This window comes from Alexandromys fortis, unplaced genomic scaffold (assembly GCF_014885135.2).
Source record: "Alexandromys fortis isolate MF-2015 unplaced genomic scaffold, M_Fortis_MF-2015_v1.1 scaffold_133, whole genome shotgun sequence".
Lineage (NCBI taxonomy): Eukaryota > Metazoa > Chordata > Mammalia > Rodentia > Cricetidae > Alexandromys > Alexandromys fortis.
In genome coordinates this window covers 1494434-1505304 of record NW_026068030.1, presented here as the reverse complement: position 1 = coordinate 1505304, position 10871 = coordinate 1494434, and the positions used below count along the sequence as shown (strand labels likewise).

The following is a 10871-nucleotide window of genomic DNA, read 5'->3' as shown; positions in this document are numbered from 1 at the left end:
CCTCCCACTCCTGTCTAGACCACTGAAGCAGGAGGTGTGATCTGCCAAGCTGAAAAAAGGTACTGAGCCACATGGCTAACATACATCAGAAAAATGGGTTAATCAAGATGTGAGAGTTAGGTAATGAGAAGCTGGAACTAATGGGCCAATGAGCTTATAATTTATGGAGACCTATATGTGATTTTCTTTGGGGCTAAACAGTTGTGGGATACCAGGCAGGACAGAAACCCCAACAAACAAGCCAGCCCCTCATATTACACTCCCAAGGTCCAAATGAGGAGCAGAAGAAAAGAGAACATGAGCAAGGAAGTCAGGGCCGGGAGGGTTGCGCCCATCTACTCTGATAGTGGGGCCGATCTAATGGGAACTCACCAAGGCCAGCTGGACTGGGACTGATGGAGCATGTGATCAAACTGGACTCTCTGAACATGGCTGACATGGAGGGCTGACTTAGAAGCTAAGGACAATGGCACTGGGTTTTGATTCTAGTACATCTACTGGCTTTGTGGGAACCTAGTCTGTTGGGATCCTCACCTTCCTAGACCTGTTTATTGGGGGGAGGACATTGGACTTCCCACAGGGCAGGAAACCCTGACTGGTCTTTGGACTGGAGAGGGAGACGGAGGGGAAATGGAGGAGGGGAAGATAAATTGGAGGAGGGGAGGAGGTGAAAATTTGTAATAATAATAATGGCAGTTTCTCCACTGAGGTTCTTTCCTCTCAAATGACTGTTGACAGCTTATATCAAGCAGAAACAAAACTCACCAGCATATTTTATTCCTTTATTTTCTTCTTTATCACAAAGATAAGGTTCAAATATGTTTTAATAAGAAAAAGACACATTATGCAAGATTTGTCATATTCTATTTCTTACCATCCTTTTCATATTAGTTTCTAATTTCCAAATTCCAAGCTAACCAACACTACACCAGGCATGCTGCCTTGGCCCCTATATCTTCAACACACTATGTAGACAGTGACTACTCATTCATTTACCAGCCACCCAGACCCAAATAATAACTCAGAAACTAGATTAACTACAGCATTGCTTGGCCAATAGTTTAGGCATATTCATGTTTAACTCTTCTATCTTAAAGTAACCCATTTTTATAATCTGTAAATCACCACAATGGTGAAACCTACTGGTAAGGTTCTTACTGGAGCCTGTAGTCTTTCTCTTTCAGCAGCTACATGGTATTCCTCTGACTCTACTTACTTTCTCTCTATATTTCTGTTCAGATTTCCTGCCTGACTTTGTTAAGTCATTGACCAAAACAGCTTTTTTAATAACCAATCGTAATAAAACCTATTTATAACATATATAGGGGAATCCCACATAATCTCTCCTTTTCTGTCTAAATGAAAAGGAAGGTTTTAACTTTAACATAGTACAATTTCATACAACAAAATAGGTATGAAGCAAGAATTAAAGTTCCAATATTTATATCTTCTTTATGTTTTATCATAACCAAGGAAAACTATAATTATAATTATCTGTCTCCAACTGCATCAAATACTCCAGAAGGATATATTACCTAAATATATTGCAAGCAACTTCCAAAACTCTAGAATTTAGAGAGACATCCCATTGCCTAGACAGTCATCCAAAGTTCTTCTGTAACAATGGAGTATCCACCTTCAACCTAGAGGCCCATAGTATCTGGCAGACTTTCACATGAAGCAGGAAATTTTTAAGACTGTTTTGCTTCTATTGGCAGTTCATCAGATGCTTTCTTCTGTATCCTGGAGAATGTCTGGCAGACTTTTTCATGAAATAGGAACTCTGAAGAACTCTCTCATTATTAGGCAAGTTTAGCAGCCATTTTTCTATGGGCCCCGCATGTCCAGTTTATATAACATACTAGTCCAGACAAGAGCAGTTTTTTTTTCCCCGAATGGCTAACAAATTCCATAAGGAGGCTCTTTGAAGCCCATTATCCTCTTGAAGTAGATTGGTGCTTCCAGAAGTAGATGTGTCTCATTGTCATGTGAAGTCCTAAATTCTTAAAACATTTTAAATGCCATATTCTGTTAGTCTTTAAAAGGTTTGAAGAATACCTATCCATCTGAACTATATCTCTGCACATCTCGAAAACCTAACTAACATGACTACATGTTTGACTACTATACATGACTATATATTAACTTATAATTTTCAATTTTATATTACATTTTTAAAGGATCTTCAGATATACAATATTTTAATCAAGAGCATAAATATACATGTAACAAAATTGATCTTAAATTCGTATCAATAAACCTAGATCCATACCAATGCAAAGTATTCATCTCTATAACATATCCCCCTTTAAATGTAAACAAACATTTATAAACAATCATTATAAACAATTTAGGCATTGTTCTCTAGATTACTTTCTGCTGATTGGGTGCACTGTTAATCAAGTATTTCATTGGGTATCCTGTGTGATAGGTCCATCTCAGACAACAGTCCTGAAGCTGTCATGGAGGTTGGACCATCTTGGCCATTGCTTAGGAAGTCTTGTTTGGTCAAACCATATTAGCCAGTAAGGGATCCATAGCTTTCTATTCTCTGTGGAAACAAAAGCAGAACGTCTTTTTCAAATCAACATATCCTTAGACCCAAATTTTGAAGTCAAAAGACCTTTAGTTTGTTTTAATGTAGCAACCCCCAGAATCAAATATCTCTACAGTCAAAAAATTCAAAGAAAACACAGTAATATACATAATCTAGACTCTCTGTGTATATCCCATCTTTATATGGCTTATTTTCTTTACTCCTTTAATATATAACTGTACTTGCTCTTGCTTATATTACTTTTACTATCTCTTTAAAGACTTTGCTTCTTTTTATAACTGTCTATATTCTTTTTCTTCTCTCTCCCAAGCCTATGCACATTTTTGAAAACACTGTGTCTCATTTAGAGGTCTTCTATATATGAATATGTCCAACTGCGTATCTGAAATTATTTTCTGACACGGAGCATTTTAAAATGGTAATCAGGGTGGTTGAGGAAGCCCTGAATGCTGGCTCTGCCTCTCTTAGACCTCTAACAAGGTGGATGTAGTTCACTGCCAGCTCTCAGACCACCAGAAAGGAACCATGCTTACCACCTCAATTCTGGGAAGCAGTTGACGCATGTTGCTGCCAAATACCTTGCAGATGCTGCCTACAAATCCCATTCAAATGTTCTGTCTCCTGAAAGAGTCAGAGCTGTTTGTGCAACTAACATGAACCAGGAAGACTTCTTAAAGAGGTTGTACAATTTTTGCTGCTACCACTGTGTCAGAAAGTCTTCTCTTTTTTTTTTTCCTTCCCAAATCACGCTTTATTGGAGTCTCTTGGTTATAGGGAGAGCAGAAAGCGAGGGGCAGAAAGTCTTCTCTTAAAGAAATTGTGTCTCTGCTTGCTTCTACCAAACAGAGAAAATCTGGGGAAAAAAAAGAGCTATCAAGAAGTCCTACTTAACACTGTTCTTTGGTGTCTAGAATTCCTTCCCAAGCTCTCTTGGGTTTTATATGTTGATATAATTGTCTCACGTTGGGTTCCAATCAGTTGCAATTTATAATAAAATAGTCCCACACTAGCCCAGACTGTAGTATAATATAGGTTTATTTATTTAGGGGATGACTCACACAAAAAACAGTGATTAGCAGTCCTCTGTGTGAGCAGGGAACTGGAACTAAATCCAGCAGCCAAGGGGCCCCACACATGCTTTTTGTATGCATTTCTAAAACATGAGACCATGCCCAAAGTGGACTGGTATCTTAAAGGCTATTTACGGAAGGAGTTCCCACAATAACACTATACAAGTTTCTGTGCCTTTCCAACTCTCATTAATTCTCTGCCTGTCTTGGATCAGCTCATTATTCAAATTCCACTTCAGAATCTATCTTCCTTGGGAATCCATCTCCTGCTTTACTGATAGGCACAAGATCCTTTTTCTTCTCTAATCACACAATTTTAAATCTAACTGCAACAAAACTTCTCACACTATTCTGGGCAGCTTTATTTGCATTCCCATATCCTCTACTATATTATCAGTACTGCAAACTTCTCTTTACATTCATCTTTGCACTCTCTTGAGCCTGGCAAAGTGCCTGGTCTATATTAGGTTAAAAATAAAAATGTAGCAAATTAATGAAATCATGCTCACTAAATTATAGCTTTCGGGATAATGACAAAGGACAGCTCTAAAAACGTTTCCCAAAGAACTTCTGCTGCCAACTTGTATGCACTCATTCTTTAGTATTAAGAGGAATTGTGCAATATGGTTTAAATTATTTTGAAACAATCAGAGTTGGGAAATTGGAGCTAAACAGTTCATAAAAATGTAGAACATTTAATAGTAAAATGCTATGTACAGATGATAGCCATGGGGCAGTCAGAATAAGATGATACTATGCTTATACCACCTTCTCTCAGCCTGTCCTGAGCTCCATTGCACAGAGCTGCCAAATAACTTTTTCTACAGGTCAACTTGCATCAACTGCATTACATTATTTCACTCCATCCCTGCTGTGCTATGACCAACTTGCTGAGGAATCTAAGAAGCACTTCAGCATCCAATATCCTAGAAATATGGGTGACCTCAACGGTGGGACCAAGCTAGATCCATGGAGGAACCTGTGAACAAGGGATTCTTTGTATTCTCCTGAAGCTGGAAAGTCTGAACGTCATTATGCAGAAATTCTTTTTTTGTTGTTGTTGTTTAATTTTTTTTAGTTGTTGAAAAAAATTTCTGCCTCCTCCCCGTTTCCCATTTCCCTCCCCCTCCTCCCACACATCGCCCCCTCCCCCCACTCCCCTCACCCTCTCTCCCTCCCCCCCCACTCCATTCCCCCTCACTCTCGAGAATGAAGAGCAGTCCAGATTCCCTGCCCTGCGGGAAGTCCAAGGTCCTCCCACTTCTATCCTGGTCCAGGAAAGTGAGCATCCAAACAGGCTAGGCTCCCACAAAGCCAGTTCATGTATTAGGATCGAAACCTAGTGCCATTGTCCTTGGCTTCTCATCAGCCTTCATTGTCTGCCATGTTTAGAAAGTCCGGTTTCATCCCATGCTTATTCAGTCCCAGTCCCGCTTGCCTTGGTGAACTCCCAATAGATCAGGTCCACTGTCACAGTGGGTGGGTGCACCCCTTGTGGTCCTGATTTCCTCACTCATGTTCTTCCTCCTTCTGCTCCTCATTTGGATCTTACGAGCTCAGTCCGGTGCTCCAATTTGGGTCTCTGTCTTTATCTCGATCCATCGCTAGATGAAGGTTCTAAGGGGATATGTAAGATTTTCATCAGTATGGCTATAGGATATGGTCATTTCAGGTTCCCTCTCCTCAGTTGCCCAAGGTACTAGCTGGGGACATCTCTCTGGACATCTGCGAGCCCCTCTAGAGTCAAGTCTCTTGCCAACCCTAAGATGGCTCCCTTAATTAGGATATATATTTCTCTGCTCCTGTATCCACCCTTCCTTTATCCCAACCATCCCATTCCCCCAAGCTCCCCCCATCCTCCCCTTCTCACGTTTCTCACCCCATTTCCCCTTAGCCCCATTCCACCTCACCCCCCAGCAATCTTGTCTACTTCCCATATCCAGGTGGATCACTATATGTTTTTCTTTGGGTTTCTAGCTTCTCTAGGATCACAAATTATATGCTCAATGTCCTTTATTTATGGCTAGAAACCAATTATGAGTGAGTACATGATGGAGGAAGGTCATTGGCTAATAAAGAAACTGCCTTGGTCCATTTTATTGGTTAGAACATAGGTGTGTGGAGTAAACAGAACAGAATGCTGGGAGGAAGAGGAAGTGAGCTCAGACTCAATAGTTCTGCTCTTTGAGACACACGCGATGAAGCTCCGACCCAGGATGGATGTAGGCTAGAATCTTTCTGGGTAAGTACACCTTAGGGTGCTACACACATTATTAGAAATGGGCATCCCTAGAAGAGAGATGCCACAGGGCTATGAGACCCTTCTGATGTTGGCTTGCCCTACTACCTGAATCCACACTCCTTTTTACCAAAAGCCACAGGGATACTTACTTGCAATCTCTCTATCTGCTGTCATACCCAGTCCTGGCTGCCAAAATGAAGAGGTCCAGGCTCTTTATGGAACATGTGCTTTCTAATAGGGTATCTGACCCCAGAGAAACAGCCTACTGCTGGTTCCCAGGCTTACTGGGTCCTGTGGGGAGGAATTAGCACCAGCTTGGACCCCACTGACATGTGTGCCTCCTGCATGGGAAAAGAGACAGGGAGGGGCAGACTGCAGTTATCAAAGTCAGAGGGAAGCTGGCCTTGGTGCCTGTACTGTGCTCTGTAACAAAATAGTAGACATTTTGTTATGGTTTCCACATTGTAACATGCAATTTATACTAACATAAACCTGTCTCTCTCATGTTTACTCACAGATATTTGACTCCAGAATGAACTCTCTCTTCTTTCTTTGAGGTGAGAGCTATGTGTTTACATTGATAATTGTTAGTGTGGGTTGTGTATATGCTCATGCTTGTGCAAATGTCCCTGGATATATATTTGTGAAAGTTAGTTAATCACTTACTGATGTGATAGGTTATGTGTTATATTCTCCTAGTCCTCTTCTATGATGACCTGGTGTTTAGTAGGGGGGTTCTCTGGACAAGCTCTCCCTGGTGACAATATAGGGAACCTGGTCCGGGTGGCCATAAGGGTCAGGCTGGAAGACTTTTTCTTTAACCTGCAAAATAGTATCTAGATTGAATGTCCTGCCCTGTGGCCAGCCCACTTCAAAAGTGGGCCAATCCAGGAAGCAGACCACTTGCCAGCATTACTTTCGGATTTCCATAGATCGGTCTGCAGCTTTTCTCTAAAGTTAGAGTTAGGGTCAGAGAGGTGGTTACTTACTGCCCCATGGTACCAGATTTAGACTCGAGTACAAACAGATATACAAAAACAAAGATACGACATAAAACCAAAGACACAAAAAGCCAAAATCAAACTCAAAATCAGAAGCTGCGCAGCACTACAGATTCAGAGGAAGTGTGCGGCAAAAAGCCATGCCTCCTGGGAACTAGAGGAGTGACCTGGTCACTCTTAGCCCTTTCGGATACTGGAGTGTCCTCCAGATTTACGGATTACTGGGGCGTCCCCCAGATTTACAAATTACTGGAGCATCCTCCAGTACAGATACTGGCTCTACGTAGGTACAATTTCAGAAGCTGCGCTGCACAGCACTACAGACTCAGAATACCAACAAACACAGACTACAATAATCACAGAAACAAAGCAGACAGACAGACAGACAAAGACAATAATAGCGCTCGATCTTACCTCCAACTGTGCCTGGAATGGGTCCAGAAGCAACTCAGTTCCCGGCCAATGCACCAAAATGTTGGACTAGAAGTCCAAACATCAGGAAAGAGTTGCTCCAGACACCGTTCACATAACCACAAATTGATGCAAAAGCAAGAGGATTTTTATTCTGTCATGACAGGGTCCTTCAGGTTTGGGATATGAGGGACAATGATAGCTGTTACAGTCCATCTTTTAAAGCAAAAAGTCACAGACACAAGGGGGGGGTGACCTGTAGGTTGTTTTCCAACTTATTGGATTGGCTTATTCAAAGGGTTACTAGCAATGATTGGTCTATTCCAGGGCAGGAGAATAGCTGCATGGTCAGGTGATAAGGGAGAGCGTCTGTGGTCCATGCTGACCTTTGGTTCAGTGACTAAATCAACACATCAGGAACTGAGTCAACATCTGTGGGTTGTATTTGCCTCAATTCCCAAAATGGAGTTACATTTGAAGATTATTCTCAAGGACACAGGGGGATGAGCAGTCCAGCATGTGGTTATTTACAAGGACACAGGAGGATAAGCAGTCCTGTGTGTGTTTGGGGTGGGGGTGGGGCAACTGTCCCTTTTCCAAGAGAGAGTGAGTGTAAGGTTTTAGAAAAATGTCTTAGGGTTGAGGGAGCTTACAAATGCATTTAGAGTCTTTCAGGTGGAGTAAACAGAACAGAATGCTGAGAGGAAGAGGAAGTGAGCTCAGACTCAATAATTCTGCTCTCTGAAGCACACGTGATGAAGCTCCGACCCAGTATGGATGTAGGCTAGAATCTTTCTGGGTCAGCGAAACTTGGGGTGCTACACACATTATTAGAAATGGGCTAGTCCAGGTGCAAGAGTTAGCCCAGAAGAGGCTAGATATAATGGGCCAAGCAGTGTTTAAAAGAATACAATTTGTGTGTTGTTATTTCTGGTGTAATGCTAGCTGTGCGGGAGCCGGGTGGGATGAAAAGTAGGCCCGCAGCTCCTACAACAAGTACATATGCAGAAATTCTTAAAGGCTGCCAGCGTTTTTACCTGTACCATTGTAGATAGATAAGGCCTTATCTCATGTTCCCTTAGTCATATTCCTTGATCAAACTCCTACTCTAGTTTAGGTTTTCTATTGAAACTATCTTAGAATTGATAGAAAAATAAATATTGATCTTGGGAAGCAAGCTCTGTAGATGGAATCCTGTAACTAGTTATATGGAAGTTAGCTGGGTATACATAAACCTTAGCACTCAGGAGCCAATACTAAGCAAGATTCTCAAGATCACAAATTGGTTGAAGCATACTTGAAATGCAAATACAGTGGCTGCCAATAAATAGCAAGAAGAAAATTTAGTTTTAAGGATTGTGCATTACTACTTATCTTAACTTGGGAAAGAGTCTTAGAAAAGAAACTGAAAGGCTCAAAGCTAGTCTACCTCCAACTTAAGACATGCTGTGTAAACTCAAAGATGTCCATTCTGATCTTAAGAAGAAACCCATATCATTCAGAACCTCCCCACCCTTCCTCAAAAAAAAAAAAAAAAGAGCTGGATTCTTCAAACCGTTCACAATCACCAAAGAACCTGATTTTTGAACCCTCAAAATACCTGAAGCATTTCAAATGTACAAAGTCTACTCCTCTCCATGAATGGAAGAGGAACTGCCACTGCCACATGTGTAAAAACCTGAAACACATGACCAAAGTCTTACTTCAAAATGTACTTTGGAGTCACCCATGCAGAATTCCATTGCCCCTAAGTAAAAAAATTGCACTTGGGTCACAGTGCAGCCTAGATAAAGAAATATTTGATGGTTCCAAAGGAATATAGCAGACACTTTCTGTCATGATTTGTTCTTGTCAAGCTAACATGAAATAGATATGCCTGGGAAGAAGGAATCTCAACTGAGGAAGTGTATATGCATCAGATTGGCTTATGGCCATGTCTGTGGAGACATTTTCTTCATTCCTATGAATGTGGGAGAGGGCCAGCCTACTGCATGTAGGCAAGTGGGCCTGGATTGTAAAATGAAGACAGCTGGACAAAGCCAGAAAGCAACGTTCCTCTTTGGTCTCTGCTTCAGTTCCTTTTCCTGCCATGAAATCCTTCTCTGGCTTCCATCAATGATGGACTATAACCTGTAAGTTAAAATGAACTCTTTCCTCCCCAAGTGGCTTTTGGTTGTGGTATTTACCCCAAAAACAGAAAGCAGGCAGAACATAAATTCCTACTGAATGTAGAACACTAGTCTGACATAAGTGAAATCCAGAGAGTTCTTACACTGTCTCAGCACACAGAAGCTATTGTTGAGAGGGTGCTAGGTTGCATTTTAAGCTGGCACTTGAACTTAGTCATGTGTGAAGTTCTCCCACATACGATTAAAATTCAAGGCTTAGGAGCTGATGGAGAATAGCTGAAGTTTGGCACTGTATGGCATGACCATAGTCTCACTGAAGAGGGGCAATAGACATGGTACAACCTCTGTTACAGTGGAAACACTGAAGACCAAAGGGACCATAGAGGGAAAACAAGGCTTGCTTCTATGTGGCAGAGTCCCTGAAGAGCTAGGAGGGCAGGGGAAGGTGCAGCTTTGGGTGCAGTGGAAATGCCAGCATACTCAAGGTGTGTGTGTGTGTGTGTGTGTGTGTGTGTGGGAGAGAGAGAGAGAGAGAGAGAGAGAGAGAGAGAGAGAGAGAGAGAGAGAGAGAGAGAGAGAAGAATGGAACTGGCCTGATCCTGTAAAGTGTGTAATTCCTGTAGATGGCAGAGACTGAGAAACAGAGTTGCCCAACCTCTTTGGAAGCCAAAGGAACCTGAGTGAGCTCCATATGACAAGCACTGAGCTACAGAATTTTATTTATATTGATGGATGCTGGTTTTGTTTTTAGTTATTTGTATCTGTGTCCTAGTTCTTCTCTCTTATGATTAAAAAAAAAGATAGGCAACTTGCTTGTGAATTTACAGAAATTATAGTCAAGTGAGTTTGGGTTTTTTAAGAGAGCTTTGACTTTCAAATGTTGAAAACTGTTAATGACCGTGGGACATTTACAGTTATACTGAGTTTTATATTATGATAATAATGTGACATCTTGACAACAAATATAAACAGTAAGACAAGTTAATAGATGTATATGTCAAAGTTTACGAGGGGTAGAATGTCAGTTCTTTCAACTTTTCATAAGCTTATACATACTTGGGAAGAAGGAATCTCAGTTTAGCAGCTGCTTCTACCGAAATGGCCTGGGGATCTGTCTCTGAGGCCCTTTCTTCATTGATGTTGATGTGGGAGGACACTATGATTGGTGTAACTCCTGGGCTAGTGGGTCTGGATCCTATAGGCAAGATAACCTTAGTAAACCAAAGGAAGCTAGCCATCAAGAAGCATTTTATCATGATCTCTGCTATAGTTGCTACCACTAGTGTCCTGACCTGACTTCCCTCAATGATGGACTATGACATGGAGTGTCAGTCAAATAAACCCTTTCCTCTTCAAGTTGCTTTTGGTCAGTGTTTCACCACAGCAACAGAGATGAAAACTAGAACATCTTCCAGGGTGGCTGTGAATCTGTGTTCTGTCCCTCTAGAAAGTACGGTACAT

The 10871-nt window shown here is 41.4% G+C and overlaps 1 long non-coding RNA gene across 3 annotated transcripts; it reads right to left on the bottom strand.

Annotated features, from left to right (window-relative positions):
• Window positions 1–768: 768 nt before the first annotated feature.
• Window positions 769–7554, bottom strand: LOC126515082 (uncharacterized). Of its 3 annotated transcripts, XR_007595743.1 has the most exons (5): window positions 7285–7554; window positions 6536–6691; window positions 6019–6210; window positions 4829–5244; window positions 769–2551 (listed from the first exon to the last, which is right to left on the bottom strand). It is a non-coding gene; the product is annotated as an uncharacterized lncRNA (long non-coding RNA). The 3 variants fall into 3 exon arrangements; XR_007595744.1 differs by lacking the exon at window positions 6019–6210 and having other exon boundaries at window positions 7285–7545; XR_007595742.1 differs by lacking the exons at window positions 6019–6210; window positions 6536–6691 and having other exon boundaries at window positions 7285–7528.
• Window positions 7555–10871: the final 3317 nt, after the last annotated feature.